The 13,760-nt window shown below is 46.0% G+C and overlaps 1 protein-coding gene across 4 annotated transcripts in view; it reads left to right on the top strand.

Moving 5' to 3' along the window:
- The window catches only part of TIAM1 (TIAM Rac1 associated GEF 1), a 194,867-nt gene that overhangs the window by 55,409 nt on the left and 125,698 nt on the right, over nt 1-13,760 (top strand). For all 4 annotated transcript variants that reach the window (XM_065676795.1, XM_065676794.1, XM_065676793.1 and 1 more), the window contains one exon: nt 3,382-3,441. The gene's annotated coding sequence lies outside the window, so the exon portion shown is untranslated. The remainder of the gene's footprint in view (nt 1-3,381; nt 3,442-13,760) is intronic.

Genomic DNA, 13,760 nt, shown 5'->3' with positions numbered 1-13,760 from the left:
AAAGATGGATCAGGACCTGGGTTGAATATTTGAAGCTGCTGCCTAATGACTAATGAGGATTATGCTCCAGTCTCTGATCCAGCCTTGCCTTCTTTTGCCCTGGGTGGCATGGTGGCAGTCAGGCTGCGATGAGAAGCCTGCCAGCTTTATTTCTAGTTCAGCTAAAAGGATTGCTACGGTTTCTTGCTTTTTGTTGTGGTTGCTAATCCTGCAGGCAAGCTGTTTGTTCTTGTGTGTTCTCAGCATTTGTTTTTCATAGAGTCGTATCATCAATGAATGGTTTGGGTCAGAAAGGACTCTAAAGATCATCCAGTTCCAACCCCCCTGCCATGGGGAGGGACACCTTCCACTAGACTAGGCTGATCAAAGCCCCGTCCAACCTGGCCTTGAACACTGCCAGGGATGGGGCAGCCTCAGCTCCCCTGGGCAATCTATTCCAATATCTCACCACCCTTATAGGGACAAACTCCTTCCTCATATCTAACCTAAATCTCCCCTCTTTCAGTTTAAAGCCATTACTCCTTGTCCAGTCACTACATGTCCTTTTAAAAAAAAGATTTGTTGTAGGCCCCTTTAGGTACTGGAAGCTGCCATAAAGTCTCCCCAGAGCCTTCTGTTCTCCAGGCTGAACAAACTCAGTTCCCTTAGCCTGTCTTTATAGGAGAGGTGCTCCAGCCCTCTCATCATCTTCATGGGCCTCCTCTGGACTCACTCCAACAGCTCTATGTCTCTCTTGTGTGGGAGGCCCCAGACCTGAATGCAGCACTGCAGGTGGGGTCTCACAAGGGCAGAGTAAAAGAGGAGAATCATCCCCCTTGACCTGCTGGTCATGCTTCTTTTGATGCAGCCTAGGATTGGCTTTCTGGGCTATAAGCGCACACTGCTGGCTCATATTGAGCTTTTCATCAACCAACACTCCCAAGTCCTTCTCATCAAGGCTGCTCTCAATCCAGTCTCTGCCCAGCCTGTAGTTGTGCTTGGGGTGTAGGACCTTGTACGTAGCCTTGTTGAGCTTCACGGGGCTGGCATTGGCCCACCTTTCCAGCCAGTCCAGGTTCCTCAGGATGGCATCCCTTCCCTCTAGCTTGTTGACCAAACCACACAGCTTGGTGTCATCAGCAAACTGGCCGAGGGAACACTCAATCCCACTCTCCATTGACAAACATGTTAAGCAGCACCAGTCCTAACACTGACCCCTAAGGAGTACTTCTGAGGACAGGAATACACTGTTCTCTACTTGGACATTGAGCTGTTGACCACAGCTCTCTGTGTGTGGCCATCCAGCCAATTCCATATCCACCAAGTGGTCCATCCATCAAATCCATGCCTCCCTAGTTTAGAGACAAGGATGCCGTGTGGCAAGTGTTAAGTGCCTTGCACAAGTCCAGGCAGATGACATCAGTTGCTTTTCCTTTCTCTACCAATGCTGTAACCCCATCAGAGAAAGGTACCAAATTTGTCAGGCATAAGCTGCCCTTAGTGAAGCCATGTTGGCTGTCACCAATAGCCCCCTTTTTTGTCCATGTGCCTTAGCACTGTTTCCATGAGGATCTGCTCCACGATCCTGCCAGGCACTGGGGTGAGACTGACTGGCCTTAGTTCCCTGGGTCTTCCTTTTTTTCCTTTGTAAAAATGGAGAGAAAAGTTCCCTCTTCCTGTCAGTGGGAACTTCACCAGACTGCCACAACTTCTCAAACATGATGGATAGTGTGTTGGCCACTTCATTTGCTAGTTTCCTAAGGACCTGCAGATACATCTCATCAGGTCCCATGGACTTGTGCACCTTCAGGTTCCTTAGATGGTCTCAAACGTGATCTTCTCCTACAGCAGGCAGTTCTTCATTTTCCCAGTCCTTGCCTTTGCCTTCTGCGACTTGGTGTGGCTGGAGCACTCGCCAGTGAAGACCAAGACAAAAAAATCATTGAATAACTCAGCCTTCTCCATGTCCTGGGTGATCAGGTCTCCCCTTTCCTTCTGGACAGGGCCCATATTTTCTGAGCAACCCTCAGCTGTTGCATGGGGCAGTGCAGCACGATTCAGGCCATTTGCTCTTGGCAGCTCCTCGTCTCTTTTTCTCCTGCATTGCTTTTTTGACCATTGCTGGTATATTGTCAACTAGTGAAAGACTATTCACGTTGAATTATGGATGCATTAAACAGTGGCGGGCTTTTAATTGGGCAGCTATTCAGAAAGCAGGTGCTTCCTCTCGGGGTTTAAGTTACCAAATTCATCAGGGCATTTCAACTTCTTGCATTTTAAATTCCCTGATCCTAAAGAAAAAAGTCATTTTCTCAGCTTTTGAGGCTGACATCTGCTTACAAGGATTAAGCGTGTTCCTGTAGCAGGGGGCACAGATTTTGTTTGTGGAAGGGTATATATTGGAGAAGTATTAAACCCTGGTACAGGTTCCTGGACTGGAATGGAAATTGTTTTGCAGGTTTGGAGGGAGGCACGTCGGAGCTTGCTTATTTATTTGGCAGATGTCTGATGATGTTACGTCATCTACAGCACATAGAGCCTGCAAGAGTTCTGAAAGGGCTCAGTGCATTGTGGTGGGTCGAATGGCAACAGGAAGCTCTCTTCCTCCTTTTTTTGTTGTGGGCAAACAACTATTTAAAATAATGAGCCATCAGCAGGCTCTCTCCCTCCCACAAACCCATGTTTTGAGGTGACGTGAAGACAGTTGGTCAGGAAGAAGGGCCATAGAAAATCTCAGTCAGATTGTTCTCAGGGTGTCATTAGTCAACTCATGTTTCCAATCTCTGAACAGCGTGCAGTGGTGATATTTGCTGGGGATGTGTGACCTTTTGCTGCTTTAGTTGGATGGGCATTCTAGAGATTTATTTTTCAAAAGCATTCTGTTCTACTGTCTTAAAACCTGTTTATTGTTTTGCGAGGCCCAGACTAAACCGAATTTGGCCCCCAAGCATAATTCTGCTGACAGCATGCGACTGGGAGCCAAGCTTTTTATGAAATTTAAGATCAATAGAAATGGTACAATTAGCTAAGCCCAAGTCCAGTGGAAAGAGTTGCTTTTAAACAAATAAATGTTCCCTGCAGGACTGGCAGCCCCAGATAATGCAGCCCAGAGTGCCTGGAGCTGACCAACTGCAAACCAAAGGGAAACTGACTTAATTGGGTTTTGTGGCTCTGGCAAGATATAAACAGCAACAAACAGTGAGAAGCAAGTTGAATTTGAATTGTTTTCTCCCTACCTTAATAGGTCGAGGTGATGTTAGTAATAAAAATCTGGCCAGCTCTTTGGCTGCCAGTTTGGCAGAGGGCTGTTGCAGGTAATGAGGGTCATGCAGATTAACACCAGCTGTGTGCATCTGGCTTGATGTTTGAAGTTGACCTGTTAATCTTTCTGTTCCATTCCAGAAGCTACGAGGGACAACAAATGCTTTCCTACCTTCCTACTTACTTCTGTAACGCCCTCATGTGAGTAACAACCATCACAGTTTTTGTAAAGACTTTTATTGTTGTATCTGTTTGCAGTCCCTGCCCACCCTCCTCCTGCTCTGCTTACTTGTCCTTTCCTTTCTCTGTCCTAGGGCAATGCTCAATTCCCTGCAGAAGAGAACGCATGGTCTCTTAGAACTAAAAATGTTTAAGGCTTCTTTGAAGCACACAATGTAATACATAGTGAAATGTTTATCTGAAAAATTGGGTCAGCAGCTGCATGTTTTATCAAAGAAAGTATATTCAGAAATGTTTATGGAAACATGACAGCACTAAATCTGGGTAGTTGGTCACTAATCTTTGCAAAGATACAAAACTGATTACATAAAAAAAATGCCCCTGAGGCACCCTGTTACTTATAGTATATGTATGACCCAGCCTTTGAAAGACTCCTCTCCTGCCCTTATTCTTCTTCACACTTTGCCATGTGGTCACTTCAAATCACTGCCAGCTGGCCTATTTTTCATGTGTGTTTGTTTGTGCTGCTTCTAATTTTTGACCTTTCGAAGAGACAGACAAAATCTGTGGTTTATGCAAATCTTTGAATTTGCAGCCAGCCTAATAGTGGGAAGGAAAAATATAGGGAGTTTAAACAGCAGAAGGGAACAGATTCTGTTCTTTAGAGCCTCGCTATTGACCACAGAACCTAGCATACCTATTAATGAGTTGAAGTCTTGCCTGTTGTGTTTGAGGTTTTCTTACCTCCATGTTGCCTTCTACCCTTATTTCAGACATCAGGTTAGATTCCTTCTGATGTGTTTTCAGCTTGACGAATATGATTTGTTCTGTTTGTTACGGGGTCAATTGTTTTGTTTTGTTTTTCAACTGAGTGGTTTTGTAGTGTGCTACCTTAACAGAGAGGAAAACAGAACAAAAAAATGGATTGTAAAACATGTCAGCGCCGTAGAGAAAGAAAGGTGAAACTGGGAGAGTGATATATCATCAAACTGAATGCACCAGTGTGCGAGTACGTGGCGGAATAGTCAGTTTGCAGAAAATGGCAGTGAATTTGGGTGATATTTCCGGTTTCCCTAGAGTGATAGCACATACAGTTTACAATGGATAATGAAATGTTATGGGTTTTATGTCTAATATGTTAATTTTGACAGTGCAGTAATCCCGAGGTTCCAATCCACCACAAGGCTGACATTTATGTAGTAGAGAATCAGAGACATTTACTGAGAATATAGTTTGAGAGTGCATCTTAAAAAAAAAAGAGAGAAAAATGTGAAAGGTCTCCACTCTCTTCCCTTCTCTCCCATTCCATTGTATCAAATATTGACTAATGTCAATAGGAGCTGTCACTCCTTTCGTAGCAGACCCAAAAGTTAATTCCTCTTTTTTTGTGTGTTTGGGAAGAGGAATATCATCTGTGATGGTTTTGTGCTTGTATATGGCTTGGGTTTTGCAAGAGCAAGTCTTCAACACTTCCAGCTTGGGCCATCATGGCTTGTCACACAACTGTATTGCTAGGGTGGTTCTGAATCAGACCAAGGTACTGATCCAGTATGTAGACTGTGTGTTGCTCACTCAGTTTGCTGTAAGCCAGCCCCCTTTCCTTTCTGTGCTTCACTGCCGAGTGTTAGAGGCATGGCTCTGAGCTTGAGCTATCCTTTTCATCAGGGCCCTGAGTTCCTCCTCCCCTCCTTGCAGTGACGTTGGTGCTTTCCTCATTGCAAGTTCAGGGTGCCAAAATGGCTAGAAAATATAAATGCGGGGCTTTTGGCCAGCTGTGTTTTGTGAGCCAGGGTGCTAAAGGAGGGCTGGTGGCTGATTGGAGGTGGAAACGCATAGGCAGGACATGGCAACCCTGATGTGCAGTAGTTTAAGTGGGGCAAGGAGGAGCAGGGATGGAGGCAACTGTTAGCCCAGGATGCTGTTGGCCAACTCAGTGCCTGTTCGAGTAAAGATGTGTCACCATTCATACCTCTAAGCTTGATGATCAGCTTTTGGCAGGTACTGGAGCTCTGGTTAAAACCAAGGGTGAGTTTAATGTGTCTGAAGTCAGTCCTGTGGCTAAGTCTTTTGCTGAGGAATGACGGGCTGTTTCCAGGGCTGACTGAAAGGCTTTGCTGCATGTTGCTCAATGAGAGGAAAAAGAAGAAGTGGAGGTCATGGAAAACAGCTTCAACAGCATTTCCTATTGTGCAGAGACACTTTTTCCTTAGATCATCAGCGATGTCGCTTGGAAGCTTTGACACAGAGGGGAAAACCTCTCTTGCAGACTGGTGCTTCCTACCACCATCTGCAATCTTACCTTGCCAATGCTTTAGGACAATTTATTCTAGTGCTGAGAAGCCAACCACTTTGCAGTGCTTTTGGACTCTGCTGAAAGTTGATTGAAGAGAGGGACAGTTTAATGAAACATTCTGCAAAGCTCAGACCTCTCCACAATATGCTTTGGACCAGTCCTTCCTGATTCTCCTGGTGTTACTTGGGGTTCTCAAGCACTGAGCCCATTACAAGCCCCTCCTTCTTGTGAGGGGCTGCTACTTGTTCTGTGGCACTCACATCCTCTGCCTGCTTCTAACACGAGTGTCTCTTGTGAGTGCTTTAGCGCATCCTGCTTCTGAACTGTGCATCTGCCTGCAGTGAGTAATTTCTCAAGTGTTGTTACTGCGTAAATGTGCAATGACTAGGAAGTCTGCCCCTCCATTTCCCTGTTCCGGAGCATTGACAGCTGTCGCTCGCTGCTCTTTGGTTTCTGTCTTTCTGCATCATTTGACTGTGTCATTTTTGAGGAGGTTTGAGGAGAAAGGAGGTGTCTTGGAACCTGTTTAAGTCTCTCATGGCCTCAATAAGCCATATAATTGGGATTCTTCATTCTAAACTCCAGTCACAGAGGGACATCCTTGATTATCCTTCCTTCCCTGCTACAGGGTTGTGCTTTTTTTGCTGTGGATTTCAGAGCTTCTTTACTCGTGTCCTGCAAAATGATGTCCCAGGAGATACCTGCCTTAAGGACCAGCCAGACATCCATGCTTACTTAGAGTGGGGTGAAGAGTGAAGAAGATGAGGCAACTCCCTGGAGAAGCTCTGGATCACTTGTGCTGTAAGATTATCTAATGGGAAGAGTGCAGGAGACCTGAGGCCTTCTCTGGTTTTTATTCTGCTTTTGCAGGAGTCTTTCCAGGACTTTCATCTATGACTGATGTAGGAGGCTCCCTTTTCCTGCAGCCAACCATGTCATTAGAATGGGTGGGGGGATTGATGCTCACACTGTCTGTGCTGGCCCAGCTTCAGCTGGCTTGACCTAAGCTGGCCTCCAGATAGCTCAGCTGGTTTTTGCGGAAACCCAAGATGTGGAACATGGTTATTTAAGTTTGAAGATTTCCCTTATCTCCTGAGTGCGGCTGCAGCAGGGGAAGTTATAAAAGCAATTTCTTCAAGTTACAGAGTGCAGCATTCTCAACATACTTAAGCATGCAATCTCTGATTACTGGCTTTGTGCAATTAATGCATCTGATGAAACCGAACTATTTCATTGCTCTACAACATATTTCTATGTTCTCCCTGCCATTGCCCTATTTACTGTCACTTTAATACATAGCCATCGTTGGTCATGCCATGCAGCTATCCCACTATGTATTGATCACAGGGTTTCTTCTGTGTGTGTAGGAATAGAATAGGGGAGAAATAACTTCAATCACATGGACTTAGGCAGAGAAGGGTCTGCCCTGATATACTGATATCTCTTAGAGCTTCTTACAGTTGGAACAGTGACAGCAGGCAGCATTGGAGTACGCCTCCCAAATGTTGTGTTTAATCACAAATCAGGCTTTAATGTTCAAGTAACAGATGAATACTGAAAAGCTTCATAAGAAATAAAAGGAACAGGAAGGACTTTAAAGGAGGGGAAAGTACAGATGTGGAAAATTAATCAGCTGTTCTAGACTATCATGATCTTCAGAGTACATACAAGGCTTTTGCCAGTAAAAGAGACCAGGTCTCTGCCCTTGAGCAGTTAATCTGTGTTTGAGCTGTTTGTCTCAGAGATCACTCAGAGAAATTATGCATCTCTGAGTGTTCAAAACCACATTTGTGCAGGTATAAAGGCAGTGGCAGTAGAAGCTTCAGGCTCAGGTCAGACCTTAATGCAGGTCTTCCAAAGGTGAGCCTGTAACACCATGAATGTGTACCAAGGTATGTATTGTCTCTCAGTATTGCCACTGGTTTGCAAATACTCAGAAATGGGCTCACAGAGCAGGGCCATTGTTTGAGTATCACAAACCATATATTTGCCTGCTTTGTCTGTAATGAGCTGTGGCCTTCTTACAAATAATAATTTAGAACAACATTTAGAGGCACTTTATTTTCTTCTAAATTTACTGGTGTCAAAGATTTCAGACTGCAGTTCAGAGAAGACACTTCCAGTTGCTTCATGCTTTCCTCCTGCTTTTGTTCGGTGTCTCCTTTCCTTGCCTGCTAACCATGAAAAAGAGCCAGCTTTTAAACAGCATTTCCTGGTCATGCTTCTCAGTTTCTTGTTCCCTTAATAAAGGGAGTCTGAACAATTTCCTGTAATTTTAATGCTTTTCAGGGCAAAATGCACTAGCGGCATTTCTCAGTACTGTCCTATCTTAGCACGCCTATGCCACACTTTGCTTTTGGCCTCTAAGCTGTATTCAGAAATCCCTGAATTTGTTCAGTTGTAGGTTGTGAATGAGGTTGTAGATAGAGGTGTGCTCTGCAGACTGCTATGGACTCACAGTATCCTGCTGCCACTGGGTAGTACTATAAAGCCCTGTTGGAAGTCAGTGGTTTTCAGGTTTGCTGATGAAACCACTTCTGCGAGTGCCTCTGCCATTTCGGCGTTTGCTGCCGTATGGTTTAACAGAGACCTGTTTGTTTAAGTGTGTTTTCAGCTCTGTATGACTGAGAAGGCTTGGGGGTGCTGTGGTGGCCCTAAAGCTGTGTACCTGGGTTGGTAGGCTCATATGGCAGGCAGTGTGGAAGGAGGCAGGATCCAGCCATTGCAGTCATGAATATGGTTTGGCTGGATCAAACTATTCCATGAACCGTGAAGAGGCTGCAAGGCTGGTGGACCCAACGCTCATCTCCTCTTGATGTGGAGTTTTGCCTTCTCTGCTAGGCGTGGTCTTGGGCATTTGATTGATAAGAGTTTGGAGAGTGTCCCTGAGCCTGGGGTCAATGCATCAGTCTCTCAGGTGTGAAGGGATGTGTGGGGGTCTCCAGTCCAGCCCCTTGCCCAAAGCAGGGCCAGTTCTGGGATCAGACTAGGGTGCTCAGGGCTTTTCTCCTTGTTCTTGAAAACCTCCAAGGATGGAGCCTGCACAGCCTCACTGGAAAACGTGATCCCACTTCACTTTTCACCTTGAGCATCTTCATGGTGAAGATCTCCATATGTCCTGACAGAACTGCTGGTGATTCACTTTGTGTTACACAATGTACCCAGAGTTGGCATGGGCACCACCGATATGGATGCTTGACAGAGACCGTAGATGGATACAAACTATGCCTTGAAATTAAAGGATTGTTCATTGTGAGGAGCACAGCATAGGCAAAAGTAGATGGAAATATAGATGGAATATGAGAAGCTGTGTTATGGCAGTGAACGAGTGGAGTGTAAGCAGGAAAAGTAGAACGCCAGCATATATTTTCTGGAAAATCTTTCAATTAAATAACTCTATACGTGTTTTTGAAAGGGGAAAAAGGAATCTGGCTAGAGCAAGTTAATGGAAAAGGAGAAGAAGGGAAAGCACTGAGATATAAAACAGACATCCCTATCTCCTTAAGTCTCTGTGAGACCTCCAGGGCATGGGAAGTCCAGTTGTGCCAGCCCTCTCTGCCAGCTGTAGTGTTTATAACCTTGAGTCATCCTGTGAAGGTCAGTGGTGATGGCCCTCTGGGCAGAACCTGAAGTTAAGGTCTCTGCTCGTGTTGGAGGGCTTTGGGTTAGGCTGCGAGTGAGTGGTGTTAAGTTGGGACCCCTGAGAGGGAGGTATTAACTGAGCAGTGTGATTCCCATGCCATGCTCTGGTCTGGGGAGGCTGAAACCAGTCTGGGGCTTCTTTTCATTGAGGTGAATTTTCAGCATCTGCCTATAAAAATGCATAAAAAAAGAGAAGTGAATTTGAGCTTGTTTTCTGGAAGTGAGAACACGTCCAGTCAACCAGCATCTTCTGTTGTTGTGCAGCATGTCTGAAAATAGATGCAGGTCTGACTACTTTCTTAACATGCATCTGTCAGAAAGTAATTAGCAGCAGTTTGTGCTTCTGTACTGTTCCTTTCTGTGAAGGTCTCGGAGTACTTCGTGGGGAGGACCAGCTGATGGGAAACTGGGCCTTTAGCTTGGATCTGCCCAATGGTCCTATTTGCAGTGTGGCTGGTGGTGTGAAGGCAGCATGAGGGCTTGCAGCAGGAGATTTCTGAGCCAGCCTCGTTCCCAAAGCCTGCTTTGGGCTGTGCAGATAGCTGTGCAAGAGCATCCTTGATTACACCGTACACTTGTGTGAAGAGTTCAGAGAAGCAGAGTGCATGCATCACCTCTGTTACTCTTCATTCTCCTGCCCATCCTGTTGGCTGGATTGCTCCCTTCCCTGACTTGTCCTCTCCTATTGCTTGACAGTGAGCTGTTGAGAAAGTGACTTGGCCTTAGATATGCCGATCAGCCCCCTGCACTGCAAAGGTGGAAGTGGCATTGACAAAAGGGATGGTGTGTGGATGTCATTGATGCTGCCTTGGTCTTCTTCAATAAAAAGCTTGGTGAGGGAAGGAGCAAGGACACTTGCGGTAGTCTGTTTGCTCCAGTGAAAGGTGAGAGTTGGATGCACAAGGAAGCACTGTTCAGACAGAAGAATTACTGGAAGAGTGCTTTGTGTTGTGCCAGTGGAGTTAGCAGATGTTATAGTCCATGCTTGAAGCTGCCATGCTCAGTTGGCTAAGTCTGAAAAGGGGCAGTTGCTCAGAGTAATTTCCTCTGGATCTGCTGAGCGTGGAGGGAATTTACTCCCCAGGTCTTACCTCAAACACATGTGGAGCCCCACAGGGACTCACCTGTGCGTGCTAGTGGTCACATTTTCTCCACCCATCAGGCAGGCGAGCGCTGGGGGGAGCAGGCAGCACTGTCCCTGCTAGCAGTGCCGCTCCAGCTTTGGGGCAAGGGTGGCAGAGCCTTGGCCTGCAGTCTCCACGAGCAGTGAGATGCTGGGACAGGTATCTTCTGTCCTCTCACTGCTCATGTAAAAACAGGTCAGGTGCTCTGGCTGACTTAATATGAGAGTGTTTTGAGTCAGTTTTTCACCCTGGGTGATCAGTACCTGGATCAGGTGTTAGTGACAGGGGACCAGGGCATCTGTTGTAATCCTGGCTCTGCTCAAGGACTGTGGAGCAAACCACTCACTCTCCACTTGGCCATGCAGAAGATGGGGATGATACTGCCTCACAGGGATATCATGAAAGTTAATTTGATAATTATTTATAAAGCACATTGGAGTGCTGCTTCAGTTTTACACAGTGTTATGATAACATCTAATTAGTAAATCCTTATGATACTTCATTTTCTTTCTGCTATAAATATTGGCCTAATATAGGGATAGCTCTGCCTGTGCTAGTCATCTCAGTGACTCAGAGGTAATAAGCAAGCTGAATTTAGTTTGTAAATGTTCTCTACACCCCCACCATCCACCTTACCCATAAAAACAACCTCCCCTTTAGCAACCTGCTGCCTGGCCAGTGTCCTTTGGTGGGTCACCACTTGGGGAGAAGTCATTCCTTGAATGGAAATATCAGCCCTTCAGCAACCTACTTGCTTTTCATGGGCTTTCTTATCCTTCCCCAGCCTTGTGGCTCTGGGCCTTTTCTTGCTGGGTTTGGGCAGGCAAGGGATGACAGGAGAGAAAGGAGGAGCTGCCTCGGGAAGATCTCTGCCCTCCCTTTCATTGGGATCTTGACCAAGAGCTGGGATAACAGGATGCAAGATTCGATTTTCTCTTTTCTCTTCCAAGCTCTTTTTAGTTTCTTTCTTCCTTCCTTTCCATGTGTTTTCATCCCTTATCGTGCTGTTGTGTTTCATGTTGTGTGCAACATCTTGCCTCCACTTTGGCCAGTGTTGTTAATGAGATTTCATGCAGCAGCGTGTTGTTTTTTCTACTCAGAATAAGTCATGCTCAGATTGCTTTGCTGTACGTCACACATTGCTGGTTTTGCCTAGCTTTGAGTGGCTTCAGGCTCTTTTGAAGGTGTGAATATCCCATGTGTTTAATACTTCAATGTGGTGAAATCGAAATCTTGTGATACCTATTTTTAGTGTTGAGAAATTTTGACAACTAATGTAAACCTACGTTATCCATCACTTGACAGCATCATCACCAGCGTACAGCTTGTCACTCTCATTTTGAGCTGATTTTTCCGATGAAATTAAAACTGTTGGCAGGGATGCGGTGGAAGCATGTCAGAATGCAGCATGAAAATGACAGCAGCTACTGCCTAGTTTCTTTCAAAGAACCGAGAGGAGGTGTTTAGATAAAAAGTCCTGAATAAAGTGTTCCTGAGCCTTTTCTTCAAAAAAGGAAACAGTCCTACTTTTGTTGAGCTCCGGCTTGTTGCACCACGCGGTACTTGTGGTAAGGACCGAACAGGCTCATGGGTGCTGTTGTGAGGCTTGTGCAATGCTGGATGTTGCAGTGGTACCCGCTTCCCTGCTCAAGGGGGGAGCTGGGCTGGAGGCACTGTGCACAGCCAGGCGGTATTGGGCACTCTATAAAACCATCTTGGCGCTGGGGAGGTGCAGGAGCTTGTGGGGACTCCAGGTACCTGTGTGCACACGTGCTAGTGTGTGTGTCTGGAAGAGCTCACCCACTGAGGGTATTTTCTTGAGGCTAGATGACTAGAAGCTAGCCTCTTCTACAGATATTAATCCTATATGCGCAGAGGTGTGTACTGTGCCCACAGGCACCTGGACTGTCTCAGTAAAGAGACAAGGAGCCCTGCCTTAGCCCGTGAAGTTATGCGTGCTGAGTGTGAGCAAAGTGCCCACATAAGCACTGCAAAGTCCGTGTGAGAACTGCCAGCCACAAGCAGCACAATGAAATGCAAACCTTAAATTTTAACTTGTGTTTGCTCCAGAGGCAGTTCATGTCACTTGTCATTTGTCTTGGTTTCACAGGCAAGGGCGCTGGCTCATCGCCAACATCCACTCCCCATAGATCATTAGAAACCTTTTTCAAGTACCCTTTGCAGTGTCACAGCGGGGGTCAGTTTTCCCATGAGTTGATAAATCTGCTGACCTGTCCAAAGGGGAAAAACCCCAGCCCTGTAGTTCATTACCTTACTTTTGTAGAGGCTGAAAGGGAGCTATTTGTGGCTGAACAATACTTACCTTTCACAGCTCCCTTCCTAAACCCAAATAGAAATGTGAGGCTGAGAAAGTCTTTCTGATAACAGGGAGAATGCATACATTCAATCTAGTGTAATTTTTTTCTGGTGATAACGTTCTTCAGTTGTCAAGGGCTGTTTTGCAGGCTTTCATTGAATAAAGTGAAGGCAGGCAGTGTTAAATGGCAATTTCAGGGGGTAGAAGTGATTCTGATGGCGGTGTGGTGATTTTCCACCAGTTCCCTCTTGTGAGCTTCTACACCATAGAGATCCGGTCTAAATACTGAGACATAAAAAAATAAATGCAGTCTAAGTCAACTTTCCTCCTCAGTTTCTCATTGAATATAAGACAGCTCAAGTCAAACAGTGTCCCCACCTACACAGAGACAACCCTTTGCTTTAGCAATATTCTTGGTCACAGCCCCTCCTGCCAGATGCTGAGGTGCACAGGCACAAGTGTGGGTATTGCTCCCAGGGGAGGGGTACCAGGGTGAAAGCCAGTGCATGGCTTGGACACATCATCCTCAGTGATCTGTAAGGGCTGGCTTGAACTTTGAAGCCCAGGTCATGTTTGTAGGGCTGCAGTTTACAGTGTTATGTGGGAAGCTAGGGACCAGGTTAGGAAGGCTAAGGCCCAGTTAGAATTAAACCTAGCCAGGGATGTTAAGGATAACAGGAAGGGATTCTACAGGTACGTAGCAAACAAAAAACAGACTAGGGACTACATAGGCCCCCTGAGGAAGCTTTCAGGAGAACTGGCTACACAGGATTTGGAGAAGGCTGAGGTTCTGAATGATTTCTTTGCCTCGGTCTTCACTGGCAAAGGCTCTGACTGCACCACCCAGTCCTTAGAAGGCAGACGCAGGGACTGTGAGAATGAAGACCTTGGGCCCACTGTGGGAGAAGATCAGGTTTGAAACCATCTTAAAAATCTGAACGCGCACAAGTCCGTGGGACCTGAT

This window comes from Lathamus discolor, chromosome 4 (assembly GCF_037157495.1).
Source record: "Lathamus discolor isolate bLatDis1 chromosome 4, bLatDis1.hap1, whole genome shotgun sequence".
In the NCBI taxonomy this organism is placed as follows: Eukaryota; Metazoa; Chordata; class Aves; order Psittaciformes; family Psittacidae; genus Lathamus; species Lathamus discolor.
Note: the sequence above shows the minus strand (reverse complement) of the source record. Positions and strands in the feature narration are given on the sequence as shown.